This window comes from Chiloscyllium punctatum, chromosome 7, assembly GCF_047496795.1.
Source record: "Chiloscyllium punctatum isolate Juve2018m chromosome 7, sChiPun1.3, whole genome shotgun sequence".
Classification (NCBI taxonomy): domain Eukaryota; kingdom Metazoa; phylum Chordata; class Chondrichthyes; order Orectolobiformes; family Hemiscylliidae; genus Chiloscyllium; species Chiloscyllium punctatum.
This window is the reverse complement of record NC_092745.1, coordinates 118,527,194-118,546,260: the sequence shown is the minus strand read 5'-3', so window position 1 is coordinate 118,546,260 and position 19,067 is coordinate 118,527,194. Positions and strand designations below refer to the sequence as shown.

At 42.0% G+C, this 19,067-nt stretch overlaps 1 protein-coding gene across 2 annotated transcripts in view; it reads left to right on the top strand.

The window, feature by feature from the left end:
* The window catches only part of LOC140480086 (volume-regulated anion channel subunit LRRC8D-like), a 58,216-nt gene that overhangs the window by 30,635 nt on the left and 8,514 nt on the right, over window positions 1-19,067 (top strand). Inside the window, exon 1 of one of the 2 annotated variants that reach the window (XM_072574719.1) lies at window positions 12,911-13,238. The exons of the other annotated variant lie outside the window; for it this stretch is intronic. The gene's annotated coding sequence lies outside the window, so the exon portion shown is untranslated. Of the gene's footprint in view, window positions 1-12,910; window positions 13,239-19,067 lie in introns of those variants that run through there. 2 annotated transcript variants of the gene reach the window in all.

Genomic DNA, 19,067 nt, shown 5'->3' with positions numbered 1-19,067 from the left:
ATAGCCATTGTAAATGCATTGTCCTTTGTCCAAGGATGTGCAGTTAGGTGGATTGGCCATTGTGAATGCAGGTTACAGGGGGGTCGCTCTTGGAGAGTTGGTGCAGACTTGATGTGCTCATCTCCACTGTAGGGATTCTATGGTCAAGATACTTCATTATAGTACTGAGGAATTGTTCTTTTAGATGAGATTTTGATCCAAGAGTCAGTCTGCTGATTCAGTTGGACATAAAAGATCACATGCCAACACTTATCCTTCAAGCAACATCTCATAAACAGTTAAATGTACTTAATTTCAGGCGTATCATTTCTGTGCTTAAATTGAAGACTGCATTTGGGTTACATGGGATAATCAGCATAACGTGAAGCATTTTGCAATGTCATGGGGATGTCAGAGACACCATATAAATGAACTGCCTAATGTTCTTTGAAAATTGTTTTAAAAACTTGCCTTGTGTTTGAATCCAATTAAACCATGGCCACCATTTGCCACGTATTTCCTTGTTATCCTTCGGCTATCCAGGATCAGTTCTCATTACGCATCCTTCATTGTGTATCAATGATAATTAATTGGATTCTTGAAAACCACAAAATGTACTATATGACCAAGAGCCTGAGGCAAGTTGATTCTATCTGTCAATTAGATGGAAAGGTGAATTCCTGAACAGCACCTGTATTATTTATGGAAATCCATCTCAAGTGGCTTGGGTTTTCTAATGCTATCTGCCTGAGGTAACCTTCTGGCTTCTTTGACTGCATGGGTTTGGCATGGAATGATGACTGAAATTCTATCCAAAACACACTGTATTTTAGCTTTTGCAAATAGTAATATCTATTTAGAATCTTTTGAATTACATGAATGTGTGTGTGGAAGTGAGGGAGGCATCTGGAATCCAGAAGGAAGCAATGAAGGGGCCTTGCCGATAGGTTTGATGTTCTTGTCGCTGGTGTGGGCAGGAGTTGAAGGAAGGATGAGCAGAATCATAACTGCATTAGTACAGGAGAGTTAAAAAGATGGTGGAAGGGCAGCATAGCTAGAAGAATGAATATCATTCTCTGAAGCCAAGAGCATGGGCCTCAAAGTCCAGTGTTGCCTGTGTCCTTTCAGCTTTAACGATATCTAGGCTGGAGAGGGAAGATTCAATTGTAGTATTTCACATGGGCACCACGGATACAGATAGGACTAAAGAAGATGCTGGGCAGAGTAGAGAGGCCGATAACCCCTCATGTACTCCTATCCCCACCCCTCTCTTGAGAATATCTTGCAACCTTTTCCCAGCTGCAGCCCATTCTGAAGAAGGGTCACTGGACCCAACTCTTTCTCTCCATAGATGCTGCCAGGTCTGTTGAGTTTCTCCAGCAATTTCTGTTTTTGTTCTAAATAGGCTGGGGTCCTTTTCCTTGGAGCAGAAAAGGCTGGGGGAGGAGTGGGTGATCTGAGTGTACAAAGTTATGAGGGGTGTAGATAGTGAAGAAACCATTTTCCTCAGTGGAGGGGTGAATAACCAAGGGGCACAATTTTAGGCTAATCAACAGGGGATTTGGGAGGGATTTCAGGAAAAGCTTATTTTTAGATTCTGAGTGGCAGGACTCCAGAATTCCCTGCCTCAAAGGGTGGTAAAGGCAGGAGCTAACAAGATATTTAACAACTGTTTAGATGAGCAAACAAGGCTATGAGCCAAGAGCTGGAAAATAGGATTAAAATAGATGCTTGATGACTGGTGTGGACTGGATGGGCTGAATCACCGTTTCCTGTGCTGTAAAAGCTCTGTGTATGCTGGGAGAGTATGAATAAGAAGGAGTTAAATAAAAAGGCAGAGCCACAAAGGTGGTAATTCCTGGATAACTATCTGCCGCAATCACATTGGTCTGTGATAAATAAGATCAGGATTTGAATGTGTGGCTGAAAGACTATGGGTTTGACATGTGGGAGACTGGAACTTGTACCTAAAGAACATTCTTCACCCGAATCATTCTGCGACCTCTATCCTGGCAAATTATTTAACTACAGCTGTAGGGAGGCTTTAAAATTAAATAGTGCGGGAGGATCGCATGAGGAAAGATTGGAGACGTTAATGAGTCAAGACTTTGTTTCTATACTGTCTGCCTTCTTTTTAAAAAGCCATGGATCTTCAATGATCCTTTCCAACTTGTAATATTTGTGTACATAATGCCCAATGTTCTCTGCTCCTAAACTTGCTTTTAAAATTATATGGTTTAGTTTGTATTGTTTCTAATCCATACATCTTCCCAAATGCCTGATTTCACACTTGCCTGCACTACATTACATTGGTCATGTGCATGCCTGTTCTTCCTGTTACTGTGCACCTCACCGTTTGCTATGTTTCCAAGGTTCATGATGTCTGCACTGAAATTGCACCCTGGCTGTTGGTATATATCGAAAATCCTATTGACCCTGGGGATGCCATTGCAGACTTGGCTGCAGTCTGAAAAACAACCAAGCCATCAGCACTGTATGCTATCTGCTGCTTGGCAACCCCTGGGGAAAGTGCTTCTACTGAAATATTGTGAATAGAGTAGCATTGAGCTCTTCATTTTTTTTTAAATTTGCAGTTAGTTTTTTATGTAATCTGAGATTTTTCATTATATAACTCTTCATTGCACTTCTCCGCTGACCCAAATTTAAAAAGAATTCATTTTGAATTTCAGTCAAGACTAACATGTGTACAGATATTCACTCCGTTCACACATGGGAAAGTCCAATACAGAGAAATAAGATTCCAAGCATTGTGTTTTTTTGTGTGTGGGTCTTAGCTGAGGAAAGTATGTTAACCGTGACAGTGGGAAAATTCCTTTTGCTAATTCAGTTGTGTAATGTGACCTCACATGCACCTGAAACAGGCAGCTGGGAGCCTCTCGCTTTCTCCTGTATTCATGTTCAGGTATCTTATGAAGCCCATGGGAGAAAAGGTCCCAAAGTCTTTGTAACGTCTTTGGAGAGCCTGTAGGGTGGGGCTTTGAACTGTCGCATTCTATAACCGTTCATTGTACATGACCCAGTTTTCTGAGGGGAATATTGACTTTTCCTAATTTAACCATCCATTTCTGTTAAAACCTTTTAATTCTTTGTGGTTTTTCAAATTCGTTTTTTTTTTAGAAAGAGCATTCCGTTTGTGTTAGTTTGGGACTTGAGTCCAGTTCAAATGATTCTATTCTATAGGAAAATCACAACTCCAGTTCTGTACTTGTTGACTAGAAGATCATTAAAAATTGACTGGTTTTGTAATGACATATGACAGGTACAGTTTTTGCCAAGTTCCTGTTTTGTTGTTGTAAGCGAGAATAGTAGAATGGCTGACTTTCATCCCCTGGTTACTTTTGTGGTCTTGTCTATGTGCGTGGCTGCTCGTTTATTTTTGAAGGTACATAGACCACAGTTCCTCAGTCTTGCAGCAAGCTTCAGAAATAATTCATTATGTTCTCTTCTCTCCTATTGCCTTGAGTGGAATACTAATGGGGCCAGGGAAAAGATGAATTATGACTCCTGAATCATGAAGAATTTATTGGAATTTCCAGTTGTGGAAATGATCTTGCTTGTGCCTTTTGAGAGGCAGTAGTTTCTCTGAAATCATCCCAAAGCCTGCTTTTAAGGTATATACTAATCTTGGAGTTAATGCAATTTAAAAAAAAAAATTAGACTGTTTCCTCCAACTTTTAATTTCTTTTGCTTGAGTGGTCAGCTCCCTCATGGCCTTGCTTGTGTGCAACTTCGTGATGTGAATGTTAATAAAACCAGATTTTCTGACAGTTATTAACACAAGTTGCTTTGTGTACTGTGAACTCCTGGCACTTTTAGCGTCCTGACTACCGGCAACCTGTTAAATAATAATCTGATGCATTTTAATTGTTCTCACACAAGATGTGGGCGATCATCAGTGCCCTAACTCGTCGTTAATCCTCAGCGTATCTAAGACTGCTTTTGTTGTACAGTGTAGTAAATTGGCTGGGACGCCTCTCAAAGATCCCAGGTAACACATGCTGCAGCTTAATGTGATGTTTTTGCTAGTCTTGTGGTGTGACTGTTACTCATTTGGGAGGGAAGGAAGGAAGTACAGTATTAGCAGCTCCTCATCTAAAATCGCCTGCATTAAAAATGCGAATTCTAACCAAACATTGACATGTTCATATTTGGGTTACCATTGTAAACATTTGACATTTATTTTCCTCTTGGCAGCAACTTTGAGTTTAATGCATCAGTAAAGAGCTAGTGTCAGAAACCCCAGTGTGTAATTTTAGACTCCTTTTAGCAATATTTACTGTCATCGATGAATCAGTGCCCTGTAGATTTAAAAAGCTCCAGTATGTTGTGCCTGCTTCACTAATTATATGCCATTTAAGGGAATGCCTTTGGGGAAGTACATCTGGTCAGGAGGAGAGGGATGTACTCTTGAATTCCAATTTAATTAGAGATCTATTGCCCAGATTAAAAAATGAGAATTTAGCCATGCATCATCCATGTAAGATATCTTTTTAGCTTTGTTGAGGTTTATGTGTGGAATTAGATCACTGTGTGCAGTGGTTTGGACTTTTCAGTCAAAGTCTCGAACTTTATTTTTGATGTATTTCCATGTCCTGTATTACCATGTGTCTTGGTAAGTTCAATGCAGTAATTCTGTGCCATGCCCCTTTATAGATTTCCCTCTGTGTACCAGGCCCACCCTTTTCTATCTCCTTGCGCCGAGTATGACCAATGCCATCTCATCTCTTTCTATGAAAATCACATCACATGCCTGTAGTCTAAGAAGGTTCACAAAAATACATCTACTCTATAAAACCTTCACGATCTAATGGGCAGTATCCCCAGGACCTGATCAGGTGTACCTCAGGGCATTGTGGGAAGCTAGGGGAGAAATTGCTGTGCCTCCAGCAGAGGTATTTGTCATCAACAGCCACGGGTGAGGTGCCAGAAGCCAGGGGAGTGGCTAATGTGCCACTACTTAAGAAAGGCTGCAAGGAAAAGCCAGGGAACTGTAGACCTGACTATAGACTATGAGCCTGACATCACTGGTAATTAAGTTGTTGGAAGAGATTCTGCCTGACAGGGTTTACATGCATTTGGGAAGGCATTAGGGATTATCAGCATGGCTTTGTACATGGGAAATCAATTCTGACAAACTTGATAACTTTTTTTTTTGAAGAGATGATCAAGAATTTAGATGAAGACCGAGCAGTATATGTTGTCTACATGGACTTTAGCAAAGACCCTTTGACGTGGTCCCACATGGTGGCTTGTTTAGTAAAGTTGGATCACATGGGATCTAGGGAGAACTAGCCAATTGGATTTAAAAAATTGGCTTGACAGGAGGAGACGGTAGTGGTAGAGGATTGTTGTTCGGACTGGAAGACTGTGCTGCAATGATCAGTGCTGGGTCCACTGTTGTTTGTCTTTTATGTAAATTATTTTGGATGAGAAATTAGGAGGCAAGGTCAATAAGTTTGTGGGTTTCACCAAAATGGGTGATATAATCACCAGTTAAGAAGATTATCCTGGAGTACAACGCGATCTTGATCAGCTAGGTTGATGGACCGACGAATGGAAGATGGAGTTTAATTTAGATAAATGGAATGTGTTGCAGTCTGGTAAGGCAAACCAGGGCAGGAGATGCACAGTTAAGGGTCGGGCACTGTGGAGTTTTGTCAAACAGACACCTAGGTGTGTGCACGGACATAGTTCCTTGAAAATGGCGTCACAGGTAGACAGGGTGGTGAAGAAGGCACTTTGGCATGCTTGTCTTCATTGGTCAACATAGTGAGTATAGGAGTTTGGACATCATGTTGGGGCCGTACCGGATGTGGTGAGGCCATTGTTTGGAGTACTCTGTACAGTTCTGGTCACCCTGCTGGAGGAAGGATGTTATTAAACTAAAAGGGAGCAGAAAAATGTTACTGAGACTGGAAGGTTTGAGTTATAAGGGGAGGCTGGGACTTTTTCCGTGGAGCATAGGAGACTGAGGGGAGACGTTATAGAGGTTTATAAAATCATGAGAAGCATAGATAAGGTGGATAGCCAAGGTCTTTTTCCCCAAGGTAGGGGAGTCCAAAACTAGCAGGGATAGGTTTGAGATGAGCAGGGGAAAGATTTGAGTCCTGGGGGGGCAGCTACTTCACACAGGGTGGTGCAAATATGGAACAAACTGCCAGAGGAAATGGTGGAGGTGAGTACAGTTACAACATTTAAACGACCTTCTGAAAAGTACACTAGTAGGGATATGGGCCAAATGCAGGCAAATGGGTCTAATTCAGCTTAGGATACAGCATGAATGAGTTGGACCGAAGGGTCATTTTTCTGTGCTCTGACTCTATAGTTCTGGTACCCCTGGGAGAGATGATAGAAAAGAAAGCAAAAATCTGTGACCAATTCAGGAAATATTACATGTTCAATACAGTGTAAGTTAAACTAGTAAAACTTTAAGTTTGGAAAATATGCTTTGGATGTGAGGAGAAAGTGCTGTCCTACCAGCTCCAGAATAAGAATAAAGGACACCCTTAACCTTGCTTCCTATTGAAATTTTTATGACAAAGGATAGAATAGTGAAGTACCTCTAAAGATTAGGAGCCAAAAGGCATTAAGTTCACCAGCTTACTCCATTAACAGATGGCTGGGTCTCTAGAATTGCATCAATTTTTTGTGTTCTCTAGTGATTGTTCATCTTTCTTCATTGCCTACAAATTATGAAATTTGATGGAACATATCTGGTTGCTGCAACCTCACAAGCCTAGCACTTGGTCATTTTACTTCAGTTGTGGAGCTGCAGGACACCAGGAAGTTCGTGATCCAGCTGGAAATTGATTGATTTTTACTGAGACTGAGCATGTTGTCACAAAAGACATGGTTGAATGTCACGAGGGGCTGGACATTCCTGAGTTTTGCAACATACGCAGGATTCTCCTGACTGTGTGGTTACAAGTTCTTTGTGAGCTGTGGCATTTTGAACTCTAGGCTGGCCAGTGAAATTGATCATTACCTCCTACAGACAACTGTTAAAATGGGTTGCTGTATTTCAGAAGTTTTGCCAAATTTGCAATTAACTGGCTTCACACAAGCTTGTGACATGTGAACCAGCTTACAGCATTATCTGAGAAAAGCACCTTAAAGCCAAACTGTTGTTCTGCTGCTTCCAATTTGAACTTCTCATGAAGCTCAGTGTGGATTGACCTTGCATCGCAGATTGGATTGAATGGGCTGGTGAGTATGTGAAGTAACATTACATATATTGGGCATATCGTGAATTGTATGCAATTTCAGGGTGTCTGATTACACCTTGAAAAGCTATAGTGCTTCCCCTGATAGTAATTAGGTAATAACAGAATGAGGAGGGTGAAGAGTACATTTTATTACTTATTACATTTCTTCAGGAGCGATGTCTAATTGTATGCTCCTCTTTTAATTTAAATGACCAAATAGTCTGAAGCATTCAGCCACTACAGCATCTGGATTGTGGTAAATTGCAATAGCAAAACCTCTTGGGATATTTACAAGGATGTTGGCAGGATTGGAGGATTTGAGCTTTAGGGAGAGGTAAAATAGACTGGGAATTTCCCTGGAGCATTGGAGGCTAAGGGGTGACCTTATAGAGATTTATAAAATCATGAGGGGCTTGGATAGGATAAATAGACAAAGTCTTTTCCCTGGGTTTGGGTGGGGGGGGGGTGAAGAGGTAGGGGACTCCAGAGGGCATAGGTTTAGGGTGAGAGGGGAAAGATATAAAAGAGACCTAAGGGCAACTTTTTCATGCAGAGGCTGGTACGAGTACGGAATGAGCTGCCAGAGGAAGTGGTAGAGGCTAGTACAATTGCAACATTTAAAAGGCATCTGTATGGGTATATGAATTGGAAGAATTTGGAGGGAAATGGGCTGGGTGCTGCCAGGTGGGACTAGATTCGGTTGGGATATCTGGTCGGTATGAACGGGTTGGACTGAAGGGTCTGTTTCCATGTTGTACGTCTCTATCACTCTATGACAGTATTGAATTTTACTGAGAGGTGGTCAGTAAAATTAACCTAAATGTGGGAAAATAAATATGTAAGCGTTCAACCTTGTTTTCAATTACACTAGAAGATAGGTGAAAAAGTTCTGTTGTGCCTTTATCTCCAAGTTGAGATCTGATATGCAGTCATAATATTTAACTTTTCTGAATTACTCCAGTTAACATCATTCCTACCGAGCAGTCAAGAGCACAGATGTGACACAAGATTATTTAAATGTCTTAAACTTGTGAAGTTAGTTTGAATATAACTTATTCCATGGATGATGTAGTATGGTGAATGTTTGGGGTAGGATTTGCTGTTGAGAGTCAGTAATGTTGAAGACTTAGTTGTTTAGAAGTTGCAAAATGGCCTTCAAGAAAATTTCTCTTCTAATAAGGAATCTTTTGAGTGTTTATGCAACTGTGCTAAATGAAATGGCGAATATTGTTTTTTATAGTGCTGATTGGAATATAAATGTTGGCCAGGGCATGGCAAAAATTATTGTGTTCCTCATCTTGTAGTACTATTGTGCCACTTTAGGTCAAACTGAGTGGGTACTGGATGGCGCACTTTATCAACTCATTCAAAAAGGTGGCACTTCCTTGGTACTACATAGGTATCTCAATATCTTCTCATAATACCAAGTTATTAATGTTGACTTCAATATTAAGCTATTTTTCATTATTTTTAATTGAATATGTTTCAGCTTTGCAGTGAGTCACAACTATAGCTGGATTTTATAGGCACTGTGATTTGTGATATTCCCCTCCTTTTCCCCTTACCAATTAAAAGGTGGAAGATAATGTGGCAGGTGAAGTGGGCACAAAGCCCACTCAAGTCTCTAATAGAATGGTGCAGGAAAAGCACAGCAGGTCAGGCAGCATCCGAGGAGTGGGAAAATCGATGTTTCGGGCAAAAGCCCTTCATCAGGAATGGCTTTTGCCCTAAACGTCAATTTTCCTGCTCCTCGGATGCTGTCTGACCTGCTGTGCTTTTCCAGCACCACTCTAATCTAAACTCTGGTTTCCAGCATCTGCAGTCCTCATTTTTGCCTACAAAGCCCACTCATAACCCTGCCAGCTGACCTGGAGCAATGTCACACTGGGTTTAAAGGTGGGACTTTCACCTCTTTTTTTTTCTCTGGAGGAGGTCCTGCCAGAAAGAGCCTTTAATAGAGCTGAGAGATCAACTAGCAAACAGCTGCCAAGCTTCTTGCACATGTGCTCATCCTGTTACCAAAGTAAATCGAGCAGAAATGCCTCAAATGGCATGATTGTGATTTTTTTTTGAGGGCAATCATGTGGGAAGGGGACAGACTTGTACCCACTAGCCCCAAGTGTAGATTGGAGGCAGCCACCAGTTAAGTGTTGAGATACTGTAGTAAAAATGGCCAACCTGCTGACTCCTATCCTCATGTCTCCTTTATAGCTCAGAGCTAACTTGATGCCAATGGTTGGCCCCACTGTCTGCCCTTACACCCTTGTTGCCAATCACCTCACAACCATTATAAATATACTTCAGGAGCCATGTTTAGGTGACATAGTTCTAAATCTTTTCATGGCATTTGAAAAATAATCTCCCATTCGATACATCTAAAACTGTCACCTACTTAATCCCATAAAAACAACTACAGAACAACCTAGATTTTCCAAATAAGACGGGTGGGGCACATTTTGTTCAGATAACTGATCTGATTGTAAACAAAGGAAGCATTTACGGGACCCTGTGATCTTGTTCGGATAATCAGAAATTTAGATAATTGATGTTCGGATACAGAGGTTGTTTTGTATTTGTATTCATTACACCATAAAGACAATTCATTTTCCAATATTCTCTTTGATCTGTAATCAAACTGTGACCCCTTATGAAAAGCACCCATTTATTAAAAGGCTGGTCATTTAAATAACATGGTAGTTCTTGCCTCACCCCGCCTCTCCACCTCTCCCTCATGCTGAGTACATGTACTGACTATTTTGGACTTCTACTGTTTTTTTTTAGTTTAGATTTCTGGCATACCAATTATTCACTTTTTTTGCAATGGAGTTCTTACTGTAATTGTTAATGGAATTGTTAAATTGTTACTGTGCCCTTACCTCCTGTGTTAAACATTTCTAGTTTGTGGTTCATTTGCAGCTATCTAGTCCATTTGTTTGACTCTGCTTAGGAGAGCAAAGAACCAACAAAGGGAATGTCGGTCACCTCTTGGGAAATCTCTCATCCATAATTCCATGCGGCTGCACAGTGACTCAGTGGTTTGCACTGCAACCTCACAGTGCCAGGGATTCTGGTTCAACTCCACCTTCAGGCGACGGTGCAGAGTTGGTACATTCTCCACATGTCTGCATGGGTTTCCACCCACAGTCCAAAGATGTGCATGTTAGGTGGATCACCCATAGTGTCCAGAGGTGTTTAGGCGAGGTGGATTAGCCATGGGAAATGCAGGATTACAGGTATAAGGTAGGGAGGTGGGGTGCTCTTCAGATGGTCACTATGGACTCGATGGGCTGAATGGCCTACTTCCACATTGTACAGGTTCTATGATTCTATAATCCTCACTGAAGCAAATCAAAATGGTATTTTCATGTGATGGTGCAGTTGGATGTTATCTGTACATGTGGAATAGTTCCTTTTTTCCTTTCATTTTTGCTAGACCAGCTTTACTGGCTTGATTAGATTTTATACTGTATTAAAAATTGAAAAGGCTCCTTCAGTTGCATCTTTCAAACTCTACCACTGGAAGGATAGAGACAGCAAGCCTAGCAACACCCACAACACAAGTTCCCTTGTAAAGTTGCCTACCATCCTAACTTGCAACCATCTCAGCTGTTCCTTTTTTTGCCAATGTGTCAAAATCCAGAAACACCATCTTTTAACAATGCTGTGGGTGTACCCATTACTTACCCCTCACCCCTTGTACCATTCAAGATTCATTACCCCCAACTTGAGTGTGATTTGGGATGTGCAGTATTTTTTTTCTTTGAACAAATTCCTCCCTAAAGTGGACAACAACAAAACTGGAGGACAGACCTTGCATCCTGTGTGGGAAATGCTGAGAATCGAAAGCATGAAACGAAGTGGAAAGAAAGATGAAAGTATGTTGATTTAGAGGATTATTTGAGCGATCAAAGGAAATATGCTATTAATAGTTTAGTGATGGGTGCATTATGCTAACTCTCTGATAGAAAAAAAGAGACCAAGAAACACGAAAATAGAGAAAGTAATCTTGCACCAGCAACTTTACAAGGATCCAGCAGCTGTAGTACAGGATTTCTGCATAATGACTGGGTCTCTGCTACTTACATCCTCTACCATGCCTTCATTGCTTCAAGAAGCAACCATTAGGTTAGCTTTTCATGTTGCTCCCTTAGTAAACTTCAGCTTATCCAAATATCAGCCTCCATTGTATCTCTCACCAAGCCCTGCTCAGTCACTTCCCCTGTGCTGACTGACTTCTTTGGTTTCTGGGGTAGCAAAACCTTCAGTTCACATCCTTGATTGATAGTCACTCCTGTGAGGACTCCAATGTTGTTATCCCAGCTGATGGCACTACTGGAAAGGTCAGAAACCTGGCGTCGTTGTCGTCGTCGTCGTCGTCAGAGTGAGTATCGCAGCGTTTATTGTCCATCCTAGTTGCTTTTGAAGGTGGTGATAAGCTGTCCCTTTGAACCACTGCAATCCATGTGCGGGAGGAGGAGGAGTAGATCCAGAATGCCATTAGGAAGGGGGTTCCAGTATTTGACCCAGCAATTGTGAAGAAATGACAACATACTTCCAAGTAAGGGTGGTGAGTGGCTTAGAGGGGAGCCTACAGGTGATTGTGTTCCAGTGTATCTGCTGTCCTTCCAGATTGAGTGAGTACAATTCTATGGATGGCCCACAGCACCTCATGGATGCCCTGTCTAGAATTTGCTAGATCTAGTTTGAAGTCTATTCCTTGAGATTATTCTCAATATGAAGATGGAACTTTGTCTTCCAAAACAAAAGTACAAATAAAGAACAAGAGGAGGCCGTTCAGCCCTTTCGGCCTGCTCTGTCATTCAATACGATCATGGCTGATCAGATTTTAACCTCAACTTTACATTTGTGCATATCTCCAGTAATCTTTGATCTACCTCCATCTTTAAAGATTCTGCACCTAGTACCTTTTTGAAGAAAATGATTCCAAACATACACAACCCTCAGACAACACATTTCCTCATCGGTTTAAATTGGGTGTCCCTTTATTTTTAGCCTCCACTCTATCACAGGAGACCAACTCTACCTTTTGACTCCTAGTTCTATTCATGAAGGGAACGCTACCTGCAGAATGTTGATGGTGGAGGGAAGGTGATGAATGGGTTTGGTGATAGCATCCTGTTGGAAGTGGCAAAGGATGATCCTTTTGAATGCAGAGATGAGCAGGGTTGACTATAAGGACAAGAAGCATCCTGTTGTTTTGGCAAGGCGTGGAAGAGGAGATGGAAGAAGTGCAGGAGATGGATTGGTCATGACTTCAGGCCATGTCACCCACATTGGGTGGGAGGGTGAGATTAGGAATCTCAAACTACTCTGAAGAAATTAAAAGGACTGTGGCTCAGTGGTACTGTCCCTACTTCTGAGCCAAGAGGTCCAGGTTCAAGCATCTCCTGCTCCAGAAATGTATCATAACATCTTCAAATAAGTTGTTTAGAAAATAGCCATCCTGACGAACTTGTGCAGTGATGTCCTGTAGCTGAAATGATTGGCTGGATTCATATCTGGCAGATAAGGTCAATGTAGTTGGCACCAATTGTGGAATCGAAGCTGTGTAGATTTTAAGTCTGATGCCAATTGCAAACTAAATTTAGGTTTGTATAGAATCACTTTCTTACCCAGCAAATGCACAGACTAAGTCCTAGATTGAATGGAGTTAGGTAGTTGGGTTTTTACTCTTTCTTATCATACAGGGCACTTGACCACATAATCCTGAGAGGCTCTTCCCCTCCTGAGGCATAGTTTCAGAATAAAGGGTCATATATTTAAGACTGAATTGAGGAGGAATTTCTTTGAATAAATGCATCTTTTGAATTTTTTACTCCAGAGAGCTGTAGGGATTGAGCCATTGATTTATATTCAAAGCTGAGATGATCTGGCTCTTGAAACAGAGGGGAACTGCGTGCTACAAGGAACAATAAGGAAAATAGATGTGAGGGCATGACCGGATCAACCAAGCTCTTATTGAATTGTGGAGCAGGTTCGATGGGCTGACGGCCTACTCCTGCTATTTTTGAGGTAGATGTTTTAATATGTCAGAAGACTGGCATGTATTTACAATGCCCCTTTCACAACATCAAGGCATTCTAAACCAATTACTCAAAATTCACAAACCTGACCACTCCTGTTGATCCATCAACTCTGCCTGCTCCAGTCCCACCGAATTTATCTCCTCATACCTTGACACTGTCCTATGCCCCTTGGTCTAGGGTCTCCCCACATAAATTTGGGAATACCACCCACGCCGTCTGCCGCCTCCATGATTTTCAGTTCCCCTGCTGCTAATGCATTGTCTTCACCATGGACATCCAGGCTCTGTACACATCCATCTGCCACAACGTAGACCCCCAAGCCTTTCGTTTCTTCCTGTCACACCGTCCCAACCAGTACCCTTCCACCGACACGCTCATTCAATTGGCTGAACTGCTCCTTGCCCTCAATTTCCCCTTCGAATCCTCCCACTTCCACCAGACCAAAGGGGTAGCCATGGGCACCCAAATGGACCCCAGCTATGCCTGCCTGTTCGGGTACATGGAACAGTCCATCTTCCACAGCTACGATGCACCATTCCCCACCTTTTCCCTCTGGTGCATTGTTGACTTTATTGGTGACACCTCCCACAGAGAGGTTGAACAGTTAATCAACTTCACGAGTACCTTTTTTGCCCTGACCTCTAGGTTGCCTGGACTATCTCAGACACCTCCCTCCTTTTCCTGGACCCTTCAATCTCTATTTCCTGTGACTGACTCAATATGGACATCATCTTCAAGCCCACCGACTCCCACAGCCACCTGGACTACACCTACCACCCTGCCTCCTGTAAAAACGCTATCTCCTATTCCCAACTCCTTCTCCAGATCTGCTCCCTGGCGGACCAATTCCACCATAGAACATCCAGATGGCCTCTTCTTTCAAGGACCACAATTTCCCCTCCCATGTGGTCGTTGATGTCCTCCAGCACACTATCTCCACTTCCTGCACCTCCACCCTTGAACCCCACCGATCTCAATGCAACAAGGACCGAACCCCCCCCACCCCATTCGCAAGCTTTCTGAATCCCATATGATCTAACTTTACTAATTAGCCTCCCAGGTGGAATCTTGTCAAAGGTTTTACTATAATCCATGTAGACAACATCAACTGCTCTGCCCTCATCAATTTTTTTTGGTTACATCTTCAAAGAAAACTCAACCAAGTTTATGAGACATGATTTCCCATGCACAAAGCCACGCTGACTATCCCCAGTCAGTCCAAGTGCATGTAAATCCTATCTCTCAGAATTCCCTCCAAAAACGTATCCATGAACGATGTCAGGCTCAATGGTGTATAGTTCCCAGGCTTCTCCTTATCGATCCTCTTAAATAAAGGCACATTATTAGCCGCCCCCAGTTCTTCGACACCTGTGCCATGCTGTAGAATGATATAAACACCTCTGCTAGGGGGGCCCCACAATCTCTTCTCTAACTTCCCACAAAGTTGATCAGGTCCCAGAGGTTTATCCACCTTTTGTTTTAAGACTTTCAGCACTTCTGTAATGAGGATTTTTTTTTTATTTCCCTGAGTTCCCTAGCGCCTCTTTCTTTCTCCACAGTAAAAGCTGACGCAAAATATCTGTTTCATGTCTCTCCTATCTCCTGAGGTTCAACACAAAGACAACTTTGTTGATCTGTAAGCAGCCCTATTCTCTCCCTGGTTGCACTTAATCCAAAGAGATTCTACAAATACATTATCCCTTGCCTTGGCAAAATAACCTTATCTCTTATCCCCTCTTTGCCCTCTGATTTCCTCTCTTAGGAATGCCTCTGCATCCCTAAAACCCTTCAAGAGATACACTTGATCCCAGTTGTCTGTATTTATGATGACTTTTTCTCAATATCTTTATTCATCTATTTTTCCCAAATCCTGCCAGCATTACCCTTCACTCTAACACGAACATAATGCCTCTGAGTTCTCATTATCTCACTTCTGAAAATGTCCCACTTGCCAGTCGTCTCTTTACCTATGAATAGTCTACTCCAATCAACTTTGAAAGTGCATGTCTCATTGTCAAAATTTGCCTTATTCTAATTAATGCTGACTGACCTGTTCAGATTTGAAACTATCAAAGTGAAGAGCAAGTTGTTGGTGTGTTAGATAACAAATGTAACTCATATGTGACTAATCTTCTAATCTCTAGAACCTCTTCAGACTTTCTTCTAAAATCCTGGGAGTGTCCACCAGTGAGTGCTGTCACTGCCATGAGTGATGCTACCAGCTTATCAGATTGGCCAGCAGCTGCTGAGGGTAGTACTTCCTCGAAGGGTACAATTTTAAATGCCCTCCTGTAGTGCATTCTGGCTGCAGGCTGGCCTTCCAACAGGCACACTTGGCAACAGACAATAGGTGCAGGAGTAGGCCAATCTGCCCTTTGAGCCTGCACCACCATTCAATATGATCATGGCTGATCATCCTTAATCAGTATCCTGTTCCTGCCTTATCTCCATAACCCTTGATTCCACTATCCTTGAGAGCTCTATCCAACTCTTCCTTAAATGAATCCAGAGACTGGGCCTCCACTGCCCTTTGGGGCAGAGCATTCCACACAGCCACCACTCTCTGGGTGAAGAAGTTTCTCCTCATCTCTGTCCTAAATGGTCTACCCCGTATTTTTAAGCTGTGTCCTCTGGTTCGGCACTCACCCATCACATGTTTCCTGCCTCCAAAGTGTCCGGGCAACTTTCATCCTGCACCCTGTTCTCCATATGTTTTTACCCAAATCCATCTATAAAGCCATTTCAGTCTCTTAACTGGATGCTAAATTTTGAGTAAGTGAATTCTGCAAGCAATACTCCATCCTGTCCTGTTTCTGGAGCTTTGAGTGTAAATATAAGAGGCTGGATGGCTGTGGTCATATTGCTGCAACAGGTAATGATAATGTAATGACATCATTGTAGAGCCCACTTGGGTGGGTCACTGATTTCATTGTTACTCAGTACATCAGGACATTGATGGAGCAGCACTGTTGGAGGTGGCACCATGCATTTGTCATGCAGCTAAACCCTCGACATGTTAAAGCATTTGATTGCAAAGACTGGCTTCCAGTTGAAGAATGTTAAAGTTTTTTGTCTCAACATTACAGCAATAAATATTTTACTTTGGGCTGCTGTTAAATGTTTAAAAACTGCCAGATAAAAATTTGTTGGAAGTCACAGGTGAATGCCAGTAAACCGCCTTGCAGCACCAGGGTCCCTGGTTTGATTCCAGCCTCTGGCGACTCTCTGTGGAATTTGCACATTTTCCCTGAGTCTGTGTGGGTTTCCTCCAGGTGCTCCGGTTTCCTCCCACAATCCAAAGATGTGCAGGTCAGGTGAATTGGCCATGCTAAATTGCCCACAGTGATAGGTGCATTAGTCAGAGCGAAATGGGTCTGGGTGGGTTACTCTTCGGAGGGTCGATATGGACTGGTTGGGCCAAAGGGCCTGTTTCCATACTGTAGGGAATCTAATCTAATCTGCTCTGTTGTCATCCCATTGTCAGATTAATGTCCAAGCTTCAACAATTCTTGTATTACTTCACCCATTTAAAAACTCTTTGTCTGAAGAAATGCTTGCTAACATCTGGCTGAAATCAAATCTTTTGTAACTGTGCTCTTGTGTTGACATTTGAAGTTTACTTTGACTATGCTGACTATACTGTTAAGTATTCTGTGTATCTCCAAAAAGGTCATCTCCCAGCTTGAATTTGACGAGTCTGAATTATCGCATATAACTCCTGCCCCTGGGGGTTTGACCTCAACTGCTTTTTTTGGCAGTGTAATCTGGTGACCTGTTTTGTTTGGCAAATTGTTCCTTCATGCTATTTAGACATGGTGCACTATGAGGCAATTATCATTGGTTTGGTTTGATTTAATCTCTTACACCACATTCCACCCCCCCACCCCCAACTTTAACCTCCCAGACCCAGCTAATACAACCACTCCCAGCTTAGTCTTAAAAACAAAGTCACATTTATTGTCACAACATGACAAAACAAAAATTTTATATTCATTGGCTGGAAACTGGTCTTTGGAATTGGAGCCTTGAATATACCAAGGGTAAATGTACTTTCAATGATAGCCTCCGTTCCAATCTCCTCCAGGTAAATATTGCAAAGACTAAAAACTTTGGATTCTACTACAAACTCCACTTATTACTCACCAATTATAGAACATTACAGCACAGTACAGGCCCTTTGGCCCTTGATGTTGCGCTGACCTGTCATACCAATCTGGAGCCCATCTAACCTACACTATTCCATGAACGTCCATATGCTTGTCCAATGATGACTTAAATGTACTTGAAGTTGGTGAATCTACTACCGTTGCAGGCAAAGCATTCCATACCCTTACTACTCTCTGAGTAAAGAAACTACCTCTGACATCTGTCCTATATCTATCACCCCTCAATTTAAAGGTATGCCCCCTCGTGCTCACCGTCGCCATACTTGGAAAAAGGCTCTCCCTGTCCACCCTATCTAACTCTCTGATTATCTTCTATGTCTCTATTAAGTCACCTCTCAACCTTCTTCTCTCCAACAAAAACAGCCTCTATCCCTTGGTCTAACAACTGTCTTGAGGCTGAACCAGACTGGTCACGTTTGACATTTCAATGAGCATCTAACCACATAGATGTACTGTTTCTAACCACCTCCTTTCACTTCTGTAATTGGATAATGTGCTTCAGATCCACTGATGCCTCCACTTATCTGTGGCTGAAACCTTCATCCGCGCGCTTACTTCAAGATCTGCTTATTCTAAAGCATTTTGGGTCAGTCTCCTACATCTGTAAATTTCGGATTATCCAAAACTTTGCTGTCCTGTTGTACTTTGCTCAGAATTGCTTTTGTCCATTATCTCTGTACTCACTGACTTACTTTGGCTCCTGGTTAAACAGCATCTTGATATTAAAATTCTCATCTTTTTTTTTCAAATCCTTCCTTATTTCTGTAAGCTGTTTCAGTTCCACAACCCACTAAGATAATGTGCGTTGTCAGAATATCTCTGATCATAATTGCTCCACTCTTAGTGGCTAGGCTTTCAGCTTACTAAGGCCCTGAGTTCAGTAGTTCCCTTGCTAACACAATCTACCTTTTCCCATGCCTCACTTTCCTTCTTTTAAGGCACTCCTTAAAACCTATCACTTTGACTAAGTTCTTAACCATACAGCAGAAAGCCACCTTATGTGGCTCAGTGCTTTATTTTGTTTATAATGCCTTTTGTGAAGTCCTTTGGAATGTTTTATTACCTTTTAAAGGCACTACCCAAATGCAAGTTGTTGTCAGCCCAGGCACCAATCTTGTACTATTTTTGTAAGATCTTCACATCCTACTTTGAGATAAAAGTTGTCAATCCCTTGCCCCTAGCCAGTAGAAATAGACAACCTTGCAATCTCACAGCAGCTTCAGTTCACTTACAATTATCAGGAACAGAAGGGAGCAATATGGATCCATGGTCATGTCACTTAATACCTTCACCCTCCTAATGCAATGGAGTATTTCTTCATGCCACTGTCTGTATCTTTCTCTTTGGGGAGTAACAGATCAAGATTAAATCCTTGTTACTGTCAATGCTTGTTATCAGGTCACATGAAAAATGCCGAGTTACGTTACTCCCCTGACCATTTCCAAGAACAAATGTCGTGAATAGAGAAAAACCATCATCAAGAAGGGTGTATCCCCTTTAAAGTTATGCTGATTTTCTTTTTTTTTGTCTTAATGGCATCAGCAGCTGAAGGTTTCAAATTGACTTTTGTCAGGAGCTATTCCTGCATCATTGCTGTTTTCTGTTTTAGTACATTACAAATGCACTTTGCTCCAATTGTAGCAGAGGCT